The sequence below is a fragment of the Balaenoptera borealis genome (genome assembly GCF_965194805.1).
Source record: "Balaenoptera borealis genome assembly, chromosome: 20".
NCBI lineage: Eukaryota > Metazoa > Chordata > Mammalia > Artiodactyla > Balaenopteridae > Balaenoptera > Balaenoptera borealis.
The window spans coordinates 27,454,601-27,469,772 of NC_138879.1; positions in this window are offsets into that span (position 1 = coordinate 27,454,601).

The window sequence follows — 15,172 nt, forward strand, 5'->3', positions numbered from 1 at the left end:
GGAACTAAGATCCCGCATGCCGCGTGGTGTGGCCAAAAAAGATAAAACAAAAACAAAAAACAGAGCTATTCAGGAGTCAGGGGCTACAATGGTTCCCATGTTTCCCATTGGGTGAGCATGCCGGTCACTAGAGGCCAGCAGGGGAAGTGGCATCTCGGGACCTCCTACCAATCTCCTTCAGTAACACCCAGCTTGTGCTGACTCCAAGGACACCTCATAGCGCCCTTCCTCCCAGGGTCCTGGACCCCATGGATAAATCAGCAGACTAGAAGCATCTCTTCCCCAAAGAGCAAGACCTGTGCAGGTCCTTACCTGGCCTGGACAATTTAAGCTGAGCTGCACGGGACCCCTCCTTTCCATCAGGAACCCATTCCTGTATCCCTTGACTGAGGCCATGCAACACAGTGTAAATATCACTCACTTTGCAGGCAGTAAACCTGGGTTCTGGTCTCATCTCTGCCTCACAAAAGCTGTGCTTCCTGGGGCAGGGCACCTCACCTCTTGGAACCCTGTTTACACACCTTGTAAATACAGGATACCAAGATCAGGCTTTCTCAGTCTTGGCACCACTGACACTTTAGGTCAGATGATTCTGTGATGTGGTGGTTGTCCTGTAACTTGCAAGACACTCAGTGGCATCCCTGGCCTCTACCCACTAGAGGCTAGCAGCCCCACCATTCCCGTGATGACAACCAAAAATGTTTGTAGACATTACCAAAACCACCACCAGTGGAAGACCACTGACCCAATGGTTTCTAAAGCCCTCCAACCTGCTTCAACTTCTCTAGCATAGGCTTCTCGTGCATTAGACAAAATCCCCTCACATCAATTGTCACCTCCTCTTCAACAACCACAGCCAAAACAAAGGCATTCATGTCTATCTTACCTGGGATTTTAACAATTATCTGCATTCTTGTATTTCATTTAAATGGTGGTCAGAGATGGAAATCTTAGCAGAAATGCCCAAAGGAAAGGAAGACTTCTGGAATGACCCTGGAGTCAAGCAGATCTTGAATCCTAGCTCTACAGTTTCAGTTTCCTGTCTGTAAGGTAGGATAATACAATCGCATTGGGGGGTTGGCTTGGTGATTAAGTGAGGTAGGTATTGGATGGGTCTGTTGCTGTGTCTCCCCACAGCAGGCTCTCAGTGTGTGGTCACTCCTTCCTGGCTCTCTAAATGTGTCACCAGTGAGGAACTCCCTGAAGGGAAGCCCCTCTGGCTCTTTGACTGAACTCCTTGTTACAGCCTCCATTTGCACCCCATGGCTTTGCTCCATCTCTCTCTCAGCTGTGCAGGTGTGTGGCCAGAACACTAGCCAGTCTTCCCTCTGGCCTCAGCAGCAGATGTCTGGTCCCTGGGCCAGCTTCCCAAGAGGAGCTGCAACCTTCCAAGCTGCAACTTGGGCAGAGCAATGAAGCCCATCTTCACATCCTATCAAGATATCCGGACTAAGTGGGGAAGGCTACCAGAAAATTCATTACTTGCTGAAGACAGTCCTCTTGTAACCCTGCTTAACCTCCCTTCCTGCTCACCCTCCCCAAACCTTGAAGTTCGGTAACTTAGTGGGAAGGAAATCAAACCAACAGGAAACAGAGCTGCCTGTCTGTTTGCAATAAATACAGTGAGATCTCACTTCAAGAACAAATCCAGGAGCACAGGCTATGAGTCATACCTACTGATGAAGCTGCCTCCCTCCCCTACTGCAGTGGCAATGCCTTCCCTGAGACCAGGAGAGGGATGCAGAGAAAGCACAGAGTTCTGCACTGCATGTGTTGTACGATGTCAGCCTGTCCGCCCTGCCTTCTCCAGGTCAGAAAACACCAGAGCAGATACAGTGCTTCTGGAGGCCTTAGAAAGTTATTTAACTGCTCTATGCCTTAATTCCTCATTTATAAAGTGGTGGTAATAATAGTACCCTATATTATAAGGATGACATGAGTTAATAGGGACAGTAGCTGGAACATAGTAAGTGCTTATATTAGTGTGCACTGCTGCTGCTGCTGCTGTTGTTGTTGTTCTCAGTCTCTGTTCCTAGTGATTTTGGGCCCCCAGAGACAGATGAGACCCAACACAGCACCACCATCCATCCAAGTTTCCATGATTGCAATCACAATCAGATTCAGTGTTTATTGAGAACTTACTATGAATATTTTTTTAAAATCTTTACACCCATTCAGTGTGGCTGGTATTATTATTATCCCCATGTAACTGACAAAACAAAACAAAAACATAAAAACAAAAAACCGAGGCTTAGGAAGATTTAGAAAGTTATCCAAGGGCAGGCATAACCAAAGGTGACTCCAGACATCACATTCAATTTGGCTTAGATGTGTTTCATTCCAGAGCCTGAATATCACTAGGTGGCATGACCCATATTTCCCAGAACTCTGGAATTATCTGAAACGTAAGGCAAATATTCTTACCACAAGTTCACATTTAAGAAGTATAGCAGAAACTTTCTCAATATTTACAGATCTATGGTTGCAAATAATAGAAACTGATATTGTCTACTGTAAGAAAAAAGGGATTACACTGAAGGAGATGAGGGGCTCTCAGAACCAACTGGAAGGCTGGGACCCAGGCCTGGACACTGCTAGGGCATAGACAGCTCCTATAAGCAAGAAGTATAGGAAGGTCCTGCTGCAGGAGTGGCCAGATCTAGATGCCAACTGGAGTGGGCAACACCAGACATTGGCAGCCTTTTCCTATTTGCTCAAGATTCAAGTTCCAGGAAAGGAGCATCTGAATGGCCTGGTTTGGGTCACATGTCCCCGTGTTTACAGAAGGACAGGACCCCATCAGACTAATATCCCCAGGGAAGAGGTAATTGCCCAAAAAGATATTGGGGTGCTGTTAGGAATACAAAATGGATGTCAAATGCCAAAAGAACACTCTCCACTACCATGATGCTCCCCAAAGTTTTCACATCGTGGCACTCAAAGAAAAGAATAAGGGACTTCCCTGGTGGTGCAGTGGTTAAGAATCCGCCTGCCAATGCAGGGGACACAGATTCAAGCCTTGGTCCAGAAAGATCCCACGTGCCGCGGAGCACATGCTGGTGTGCCACAATTACTGAGCCTGTGCTCTAGAGACCGCGAGCCACAAGTACTGAGCCCACGCCCCTAGAGCCCATGCTCCACAACAAGAGAAGCCACCGCAATAAGTCCGTGCACTGCCACGAAGAGTAGCCCCCACTTGCCGCAACTAGTGAAAGCCTGCGCGCAGCAACGAAGACCCAACGCAGCCAATAAATAAATAAATAAATTTATTTTTAATAAAAAGAAAGAAAGAAAAGAAGAAGTCCTCTGGTGAGGGCTGAGCCAAGCTATCTTGGGTACAACAAAGCTAATAAGAATCATCATTTGCTAGACTTTGAAGGAAACTTAGAATTATCTAATCCACTCCCCCCCTTTCTTTTTCACAAAGAAGGAAACTAAAGATAGTGAGTTAGCCCAAATCTCACCACAGATTAGTGGCAGAACCAGGACTCTCCCTCCTGAGAGTGGACACAACCATATATAACATATCCAGGGACATCATTAACCTGTCAACTCCATGTATTCCCTGTTCACATACTAAGTCAGGGTCATGGAGATAAAAAATTACATACTGCTCAGCCAAACTTCTGTATAGGGAAGAAAACTCATTACCCCAACTGCCTTCTGAATAATCTCCTGAGAATATTGATGCCACTACCAGAAAAATGGCTTAGGTGAGAGCAGATTTCCACTGAGAAGGCAGAAAATAATAAATTGTTCTGCCTCCTTTTCAAATGCAAGAGAGCTTGCATTTCGCTAAATTAAAATGGAGTACTCTTCAAAACTTTCAAGATCGTGAAAAGAAGAAAAGACTGAGATACTATCACAGATGGGAGGAGGCTAAGGGCCTATGATAACTAAATGCAATGTGGGATCCTGGATTAGATCTTGGAATAGAAAAAGGGCATTAGTGAAAAACCTGGTGAATTCTGAAGTCTATAATTTTGTATATAGTATTAGGCCAAAAGACGTTAATATTAAGGGAAGTTGGGTGAAGGGTATTTAAGAACTCTCTACAACTTTTCTGACAATCCAAAACAAAAAGTTAACTCACGGGAGGGGGAGTCCTCAGTTCAAATGATGTATCACCCCTTGGTACCAAGCCCAGCATGAGTGTAGGGGACCCTTGTGTGAAGCACAGTTAAGAGCAAATTTAGCTCAATGTCACTCAGGCCCTCAGCGTTCAGAGATACTGGAGTTGACAAGCAACACTAGCAGAAAGCCAGGAGAGGTCAACTGGCCATCTCTTCCCTGCCATAGTGATTTCTCTCATCCTTGTGAAAAATAGAAAGCAAATAAACATCGAGCTGGGCCAGCTTGTGTGCTAAGCTCCCAGATTTTATAAATTACCCACACACATACACACACACACACACACACACACACACACTCACACAGAGTGCTTTTTAATATAGGAAAATCTTAAAACTTTTAAAGTAGCTTTAAAAAGGGAGCCAAGGGTTCAGGCAAACAAATGGTGGGGAGGGGAGAAAGATGAGCACCATGTCTCCTCAGGTCACAGGGGACCAGAAACCAATGTGACTGAACAAACAAACTCATTGGAAACCCAGCACGCCCTTGCCAAGCCTCCAGGTTACCATTCCGATGCTCTCTGCCAGGTTGACTCCTGGTAAATAGCAGGAGAGCACAGGCTGGCACCCAGCGTGGTGAGCAGATTGAGTCTCACACAGGGGCCCACCTGGCTGTACATGTGGACTTGGGAAATCATAAAGCCCCACACTCTCGCCAACACCTCCAGCTACATTCTGCAGCCACCTCTTGGCTGAGCTCACTGAAAACACTTTCAGCTAAAAAGCAAAGGCAGCAAATGCTCCATGGAACAGTCTTCATGTCCAGGATACATCTCAGAGTCTGTAGGCTTTGACTCTGTTTTTCTTCAATTTGTATGCATCCATTTGTTCATCCAGCAATTTTGCACTGCGGTTCTCAGAATTCCTGTAGATTTGATCCTCTTGACCTTGATAACTAGCCTGCCAAGTTATTCCCATCTTAGAGCTGAAGAAGCTGAGGGTCAATGATGTTAGTGGTTTACTTGTAACTGACAAGTGGCAGAGCTGGAACAAACACAAGTCAAATTTCAGGGCCAATTCTATGTCTCCTACAGCACACTACCAGTGTGAATTGCCTACCAGGTGGAAGGTTCTGGGGGAATATAAGGAATTGGTTTTTTTAATAGTTCCTGTCCTCAAGTCAATGAATAAAAAGACGAAAAGTGTCTCCTACAATTCAACTGAATAAACACTTATTAATAATTAAGTCTAACTCTAAATTAAACTGCAATGCAAGGGTTAATGGATTCTTGAAATATAAGAGGCATTTCGAAGGGACATGGTCATTACTTCATTTTTGTAATTGTTAGAAAATGCAAGTTTAAATATGTATATTAAATGTTTAAATGTAAACACTAGTAGAATATAAATGCATATTAGAACTTCCAATTCATTGGAGAGAAAAAAATGAAAAAGAAAATTTCATCAATTTAACAAATATATTGGGTTGGCCATAAAGGTCATTCAGGTTTTTCAGTAAGATGTTATGGAAAAACCCAAACGAATTTTTTGGCCAACCCAATAAGTAAAGGGGAAATGAGGAAACAAATAGAAAGTGTTATAGAAAGTATCAATATAAAATTATTAAATGGCAGGAATAAGACCAAACATCTTGAATGCCAAATAAATGTAAAAAGGTTGAATTCTGCTATAGAAAGACAAAGATCCTTAGAATGGGTTTGAAAAACAAAAGTCCAATTATATGTTGTCTTAAAGAAATTAAGCTAAAACAAAATGACACAGCGAAGTTGGAAAATATTAGATGAGCAAATAGATATAAGATAAAAGCAAACAAAAACAAACAGAGGTAGTACACTTAAAACTAACACAAAATTGTAAATCAACTATACTTCAATAATAAAAAGAAGCAGAGGTAGAAATATTAAGGATTAAAGATAGAATGTTAGGTCAAATTTTTAAACAGTTCAAAGAAGAATATTTAAATGACAAAAGGACACTCCTTGAACAAGTTATGAAAGGCATGAAAAATTATGCACTAAACAAGAGCTAAGAGCAAAGCTCTTAGAAATGCAAAGAGAATTCAATGAAAAAAGAAAAGCATAATGAGAGAGTCTAAAACACCTCTCCAATTTTTTTTAATTAAACAGACAAAAAGGAATAAGTACATAAATTATTTTGACAACATAATTATCAATCTTGATTTAATAGATATATAGAAAGAAACCATGTACACTAAAAGAAACTATATATTCTTTATGCCCATAGAGCTTAAAAAAACTATGAGCATGTACTTGGCAATAACTGTATGCTTTTCTTAAAAAGTTAGTATTTTACAGGTCATGTTCATTGACTACACTGTCATAAATTCAGAAGCAAATAATTAAGAGATAGGCAAGCAAAAAAATTATAGCCACTGAGGAAATCTGTAAATGATCCTTTATTACTTAGGAATTTTTAACAATTATTAGAAATAAAATGACAGAATTATTTAGAACTAAAAAAATTTAGAGCCCTTCTTTTCAAATCCTTTGGGATATGACTAAACTTACACTCAGAGGAAAATTCAGTCTTAAATTATTTTTTATTTAATTATAAGAAAGATTTTTAAATGAATTACACACAAATAATCAATAAGCACATTAAAAAATACATTAGTCTTCAGCGAAATTAAAACCATGATGAAATACCACTACATACATGCTAAAATTGATAAAGTGAAAAAGATAGACAGTAACCAGGACTCTCATACATTTCTGGTAGGAATGTAAAACAGCATAACCAGTCTGAAAAACTGATTGGCAGTTTTTGAAAAAGTTAAACATATATCTACCCTGTAATCCAGAAGTTCCACCACTAGGCATTTATCTGAGATTTAATTAATTAATTCCTAAAAAGAGTTTAGAATGGTGCCTGGCACACAGTTACTATTATTTCAAAAGAAAGGAGCCAGTGGCTGAGAGGCCAAATGATTTGGTAAAGTCAAATCTTCTTGTCCTATTAGAATGTCTTGTATTTTAATGATGTACAATTGTATAGCAGATCAAGTAGTGTGATCACCCTTCTCACCAAGGGATTTCTCTTCTGTCTTTTTCTGTGAACAGTAGCAGAAAACATCTGAACAGGGATAATACCCACTAGGTCCCTTGAGTCAAAAAATAATGTGTGAACTGTAAACACCCTGCTGCCCATTTCCTCTAATCTCCTTTCGTGAGAAGCAGAGACCATCTGAGAGCAGAAGATCAATACTAAGGAACATTGGCAAGTCTCCCTGCTCATCTCCGCTCAAAATAACATCTCACCTGTGCCCCTGTTTGCAGATACCCGTCCACTGAGAGCAGCACCATGTGGATGAATAAGCATGCATGGGGACAACCCTGGCCTGCCTCCCAGCACTGCAGACACGGGCACCCAAGGGCCCCTTTCCTCATGTGTAGAGCCGAGGTGCTCATATGCAGCTCTCAGAGTGTGTGGAAATTCAGCTGTGAAACTTCACCTATGCAGCACCAGGAACAGCAGTTTTGGATACTTTTTTTTTTTTAATTGAAGTACAGTTGATTTACAATGTTGTGTTAGTTTCTGGTGTACAGCAACGTGATTCAGTTATATATATATATATTCTTTTTCAGACTATTTTCCATTATAATATTACAAGATATTGAATATAGTTCCTTGTGCTTTACAATAGGTTCTTGCTGTTTATCTATTTTATATATAATATTTATATATGTTAATCCCAAACTCCTAATTTGTCCCTCCCCCCTTTTCCCCTTTGTTAACCATAAGTTTGTTTTCTAAGTCTATGAGTCTATTTCTATTTTGTAAATAAGTTCATTTGTATCTTTTTTTAGATTCCACATATAAGTTATATCATATGATATTTGTCTTTCTCTGTCTTACTTCACTTAGTATGATAATCTCTAGGTCCATCCATGTTGCTGCAAATGGCATTATTCCATTCTTTTTATGGCTGAGTAATATTCCATTTTATATATATATATATATATATATATATATATATATATATATATATATATATGACATATCCTTTTTAACCATTCATCTGTTGATGGACATTTAGGTTGCTTCCATGTCTTGGCTGTCGTGAATAGTACTGCTATGAACATTGGGGTACATGTACCTTTTCAAATTATAGTTTTCTCTTGATATATGCCCAGGAGTGGGATTGCAGGATGATATGGTAACTCTTTTTAGTTTTTTTAAGGAACCTCCATACTGTTCTCCATAGTGGCTGTACCAATTTACATTCACACCAACAGTATAGGAGGGTTCCTTTTTCTCCAAACCCTCTCCAGCATTTATTATTTGTAGACTTTTTAATGATGGCCATTCTGATCAGAGTGAGGTGATACGTCATTGTAGTTTTGATTTGCATTTCTCTAATAATTAGGAATGTTAAGCATTTTTTCATGTGCCCATCGGACATCTGTATGTTGGCTCACTTGAGCCTTGAGATTACCGTAGCCTTGGGCCACAGTTTGATAACAACCTCATGAGAGACCCAAAGTCGGAGGCACCCAGCTAAGCTGAGCCTAAATTCCTGACCAACAGAAATCAGGAGATAATAAATGTTTGTTGTTTTAAGCCACTAAGTTTTGATATAATTTGTTGCTGCAGGGATAGGTAGCTAATACAATGAATGAACAATTCTTTGAGTTAGATAAAAGCAGTATTATCATTATCCCCTGTTTATGGATGAGTAAGCCAGTGCCTTGCCTAAGGTCAAAGAGCCTGGCAGACCTTCTCAAGGCAGTGTAAGAGGAAGCCAAAGATAAGCTTGGCCTCATACAAGTTTTGCCTTGGGCTACCCTGCTAGGCCTGTCCAGCTGAGGGCACCAAGATACCAAGAACATTCCTGAAATACCCCAGAGTGTTACTTTAATGGTCTCCTTGGAGTCTTTGCTGCCAAATAGAGTTTTAAAAGAACTGGTATTTTAACAAGGTCCACCTTGGTAACCTTACCACATGCAATAATGAGGTCCCTTGGATGTGGTCTAAGAGAACCACCGCCCTCAAACCAAACAGTGTGCTTTTGAGGGTGATGTTTAAAAGAACTCTAATGTGTGTGGGATCTTATCAGAAAGTATAATAGTGATGAAATAAAATTTATATTTTAAGGCAGGACAAGAAAAAATTACACATAAAATTCTCTCTCTGTGTTTGTTTGGTCCTCCTCCTTTCCTAATGTGCAGTGTGCATCTGCATTACACTTTAACCTCAGCTCCTCAAAGATGGGAGTGCCTGCTCAGCCTTAAAGATCTATTTTTTTCTTTCTTCTAACACTAGAAATGTAACCTTTTAAAAGAATAGCGTTCTTTCCCAGCTCTGTAGGGGGTCATGGTCACTTGCTGCTTGCTTTGTATGTGGTCACCTGGACTATGGTGAATTATGTAAAATATCAGTATGTCGTTTTGATGTACAATCCTTTGTCTCAAAAATGTATATGATTGTGCCTCCAACTTCTAACAGGGGTAAAAGTTCTCAGAGCTTTCCGAGAATCTGCCTCCTGGGTTATAATCCTCAATTTGGCTCAAATAAAATTCCCTTTTTTCTTCTTAACTTGATAGTTAATTGAATTTTCATTGACAATAGCAAAGACTTATAGAACATTAGATGTATTCTAGGCAGTGTTCTAAGCACTTCATTATATTCATTTAATTTTCTGAAGCAATAAGGCTATTATTCCCATTTTATAGATGAGGAAACTGAGACACCAAAGAGTTGAGCAATTTGCCCAAGGTCATACAGCTAGCAAGTGGTAGAACCAAGATTTAAAACCAGGCATTTTAGCTCCAGAGTTAATGCTTTGACATATTTTTCTCTAGGTCTTCACATTTTTTAATATCTATGATGTAATAATAACTTGTTGGCAAGTTCCTATCCCATAGTCTCCCTAAGTTTTAAAATAGTGAAAAGTAATCACAGCACATGACGTATATCTTGCCATGCCCCATGGAAAACCCTTTAGGGGCTCCCTGCTGCCCTGGGTGTGACTCATGAGCCCTCCTGACTCTGACTCCTGTTTTGTTCCCAGCCTGAGCCTACGACTCCCCCTCCAATCACACAGCCCCATTTCCTCTTTGTTGTAATCAGTCAGCCAGCTCCGCTGTGTCCCTGCTTTGCACAGGCTCTGCCTGGGAAACTGTCCTCACTCATGCCTCTTCCTGCTAAACACTCATCGTTCATCTCTTCTGGGAAGTGGCGCTGCCACCTTCACACCAGTCAGGAGCCTTAGTCCTGCCCCCAGCACACCGTGAATCCCCCTGGCCTAGCACTGTCCTACCCTCTTTCCCTCTCCTACTGGACCACGGCTTCTGCAAGAGCAGAAACAGCTTATTTGTCTTTATATTCCCAGCAATTAGCACAGCACCTGACACCTACCAGTTGAATGAACACAAGCCCTCCAAAGAACCTAGTGACATTTTAAATTATTCACTCCAACTGTCTCCACTAGACAGACCTGGAATCATACAAAATCACCCTGGAAGGGACCCAGGAGAGATCCTGGTCTAGTCCAATACTAGACTAGACCAGGTGATATAGACAGGTGAAAAAACAACTGTCTTGTTGTTTTTGAGAATTGGCTTGTCTCAACTAGTCAAGGGCAGCTACGGGAGCACAGTGGGGTCAAGTTTCCCGGTGTCTGATTCCACCCCACCCCCACCCCCACCAACCCTCAAAGGTGTCTGTATAGTTTCCTATTGCTGCTATGACAAATTATCAAAAACTTAGTGGGTTAAAAACAACACAAATTTATTATCTTACAGTTCTAGAGATGAGAAGTCCTAAATGAATCTCACTGGCCTAAAATCAAGATGTTGGTAGGGCTGGATTCCTTTTGAAGGAGGCTCTAGGGGAAAATTGATTCCCTTGCCTTTTCCAGCTTCTACAGGTCACTGCATTCCTTGACTTGTGACCCCTTCCTTCTTCGGAAGCAGCATTGTAGCATCTTCATATCTCCTTCTCTCTGATCTCCGCTCTTGTCCTCTCTTCTCCTGCCTCCCTCTTTCCCTTATAAGGATCCTGATGACAATTCAAGATAATCTCCTCACCTCAAGATCATTAACTTAATCACAATTGCAAGATTAGGATGTGGACATCTTTGAGGAACTATTATCTCTCTATGACAGCATCCTAATGTTTCTGATACAGAAACAGATTCATGATGTGTACCTGAAACTAATAAATGTTATATGTCAATTATACTTCAATTAAAAATTTAAAAATAAATAAAGCAGATTCATGATCTGACAGCATCTTCTATACACAGGAAAAAACAAGCAAAAAACCACCTTCACCAATGTTCAAGCATATCTTGTTCTCTTTTTTCATTTCTAAATGTCTAGTTTTAAAGAACTGGTAGGAGAAGTGGTTCCCAATATAATTATATAAAATATAGTATTATGAACAACTATGGCATACTCCTCTGTATTGCTTATGTTTTAGGCATACACTTCTAATTTGATTCCATACAGAGTTCCTGACTCTATATCTATTTTACAAAGAGAATATCTAATTTACAAAGAGAAAGAATGGAAAGAAATAAAATGTAGTGAGTATTGCCATGTGCCTGGTACTCTGGGCCTTATTTAATTTAAACCTCACAATAGCCTTCTGGGCTTGGCTCTATTATCTCTCATTTGAAACTGACTCTTAAAGAGATGAGGTAACTTATCTAACTCATAGAGCCAGTAAGTGGCAGAACAGGTTTGAAATACATATTTATTTGGCTCCAGAATTCATGCTTTTTCCACTAGCCCTTGTTGCTTCCCCAAATTTCAACTTTCTTTTAACTGCCTGGTTAACTGACGGATGCAGAGAAACAGAGAAAATGGGGGAGGAGAAAGAAAAACAGAGACTGAGAGAGACCATCCGGATGGATAGATTTGGTTGAAAATTTCCATGAGCAAGCAACTATGGGAACCCCTTCTGAAGGCAGTGTGAATGCTGCCACCAAAATCTGCAGTGAGTTCCAGGCAACTGCTAGTTGCTAGGCAACTCCTCACCAACCACAGTCCATACCAAACTAATTAACAGATTTCACCTGAAGTCCAACTGTTGCTAGGTAACCCTCAGACTGGGGCCTTTTCCCCTCCCCTCTAAGTCAATACTGATCCCAAAGTAAAAGGAGTGGGTGTTTGTAAGAAAAAAATTCACTTAAGATAGATGATAGATAGATGATAGATAGATAGATAGATAGATAGATATAGATAGATAGATAGGTAGATAGATAGATAGGAGATAGATAAAATTCCCCCTGTGGCTTCACTATATCCACCAAGAGTAAGCAAATCCAGGATATATAATTCAGTGGCACTGGTATTGATTCTTCAGAGGGGCAAGAGACTTATGGGACCAGAGACCAGGCAGACCTATCTTTGGAAACCACTTCAGACTAGAACTCTTGTTGAAGATTCTGAAGGGACTGATTCTTTGGAGCAATCTGAGAGGGAGGAAAGAAGACTAATATTTATGGAAAACCTATTATCACCTGGCAACGGATTAGATGTTTTCATAAAGACATCATCTAATCTTCACAAAATTCTTGTCATTGGGTAGCTGTTACCTTCTACATTTTACCAATAAGAAATTGCCGTTCAGAAATAGTAAGTAATTTGATCATGATCACTTGCCCAAAGGAACTAGAAGTTAAAGCCTGGAGAGCCTGACTAAATTTCATGCATGATCTTTCCACTACTCCCTGCATGGGGCTATCTCCACAGGATGACAAGTATTGTCATTCATTCAATATAACCTCAGTATTCAAACGAATTACGGGTAACAAAAATACAAGCTGGAAAAACAGAATTCCCATCCCCTGTCCACTGTCAGGGATTTACCACTACCTTAAGGCAGTGATTCTCAAACTTTTGGTCCCAGGACCAAATTTTTACACTCTTAAAAATTAATGAGGACTCCAAAGAGCTTCTGTTAATGTAGGTTATATCTATTAATACTTAGCATATTAGAAACTAAAACAGAGACAAATTTTTAATATTTATATATTACTTAATCTAAAAAATAACAACAATGAACCAATTTCATGGTTAACATAATTTATTTTTATGTAGAATAACTACTTTCAAAAAAATAGAAGAGTGACACTGTTTTACATTTTTCAGACCTCTTTGATGTCTGGCTGCATAGAAAAGTTGGATTCTCATACCTGCTTCTGCATTCAGTCTGTGGCATTATCACATGGCAGACAGTCCCTGCAAGATTTCACTTTCCTTCTTGACTGTACACTTTCAGAGAATACGAGTGAAACAAGCAAATTTAGTTTTGTTTGCTTGTTTGCCCTATATTAATATGAAAATATTTTTTACCTTGAGGACCCTCTGAAAGGGGGTTCCCAGGGATTCCCCAGACCACACTTTGAGAAACACTGCCTGAAGGCATAATAATTTGAATGCCCAGAATACATTCAGAGTTTGACTGTGTTCCTTGCATTTTCCCAGCCAATTGTTTAAGAATATCCCACATCTTTCTTGCCTGTAGCATTTTATGGTCCCTTAGAACCCCAGACTACCCCCTCTGGTATGAGATCTTTACAATACTATCTGCAAAAAACAAGATAGAGATCCTGGCTCCAGACTGACTGAAATGTTTGGAAACATTAGAATGTAGCTTCTATCTTCCCAGTAGCTTTCCCCCCACCTCTTCTGGTAATTGGTACAGAAAGAACCATGAGACCTCCTGGCCTCTGTGATTGGTAGAAGGGATGGCTATTGGACCCAACCAAGCTAATCAGAACCCGTCCCTGAGTTTTTTTATCCTGGCTTGTGATTTCTTTTTCTCCTCAGGTATTAGCATGTTGTACTGAATCAACTTTATGTGCTGGTGCTTTAGAGTCATCCACTGCCATCCCACACTCACAGTTTCACATGCTAAGGATTATATCAGATGATTTCTATTGGCTCTTTTAACACTGAAGTTCTATTCCAGTTTTCTTGCTGAACACCTTATTCCCCTGTGAAATTCCACCTTGGCTGTCCTGCCGATCAGAATCCATGGTGCCTGAATTACTCCCCATAGCTTGAAACATTAATGTTCTTCTCTCTGTTCTCTCGCACCCTCCCACACACTTGCACAAATTCCTCTTTAGGGAGCTCAAGTCTTCTCTGCTTTCACAGTAGGGGTGAAGTGGCCCAGGGTGCTCTATCACCATGCAACAAATGGCCACCCATTCCAACACCCACATTTATTGACTTCCCAGTCTGCTGTGATGGGGCGTGCCTTGTGTCTTTGCATGAGCCATTCCCTCTGCATGGAATTCAGTTTGACTCACTTTAGCAAGCATTTACTGAGCATCTACTCTGTGCCAGACACTTCACTGAGAATACAGAAGCATAAAGGATGGTCCCTACCCTCAAAAAGTTCACATCTAGTAGGAAAGATGAGACATAACCAATAACTACAATAACAGCTAGCTGGTAAGATTTATGTTTCACATAGGACTCTGGCAGTACAAATCAGACAACAGCCACCCAAAACTGGCTTACGCAAAAAGGAGGATTACTGGCTCTCCTGTCAAACCTAATAGGACATCAAGAGCAGCTCTGTGCTGGTTTTCTCCATTTACCTCCCCCACTTCAGATCCATTCTGTGCCCTTCTCTACCCTGCACTGACCTGGGCTTGATTGCTGGCTTTGATTGTGTCCAGCCAGTGCAAGAAACAGCATAAGATTTGAAAGCTTGAGGTGGGTAAAGGTCAGAGTATTTACTTCCCCCCAGCCCATCCCCACTTCCCCTCTGCCTTGATAGTCTGGCAATGACTGCATTCCTCTTCTAACTCTTGTCAGGCTCTGGTAACACAGTTCCCTCCTCTCGCCTCTTCAGAACTAAGGGTACCAAGGCCCACTGTTGCGAGTCCCTGGGTACTTCACTATGTTTTCTATGTTCCCTTAATCCTCCCCGATGCCTCTGTAAATAGTTCTGATGTTAACCTCACTTCACTTAGCCCTTTTGAGTATTCCATCTCCCCTCATGGTGGGGCAAGTTGGCTACTGGTGTCTTGAGTCTCCCATCCTCACACCATCAAGATCCAAGGCAGCAAAAAGAGACCGCCTCTCCTCCTGTAGTGC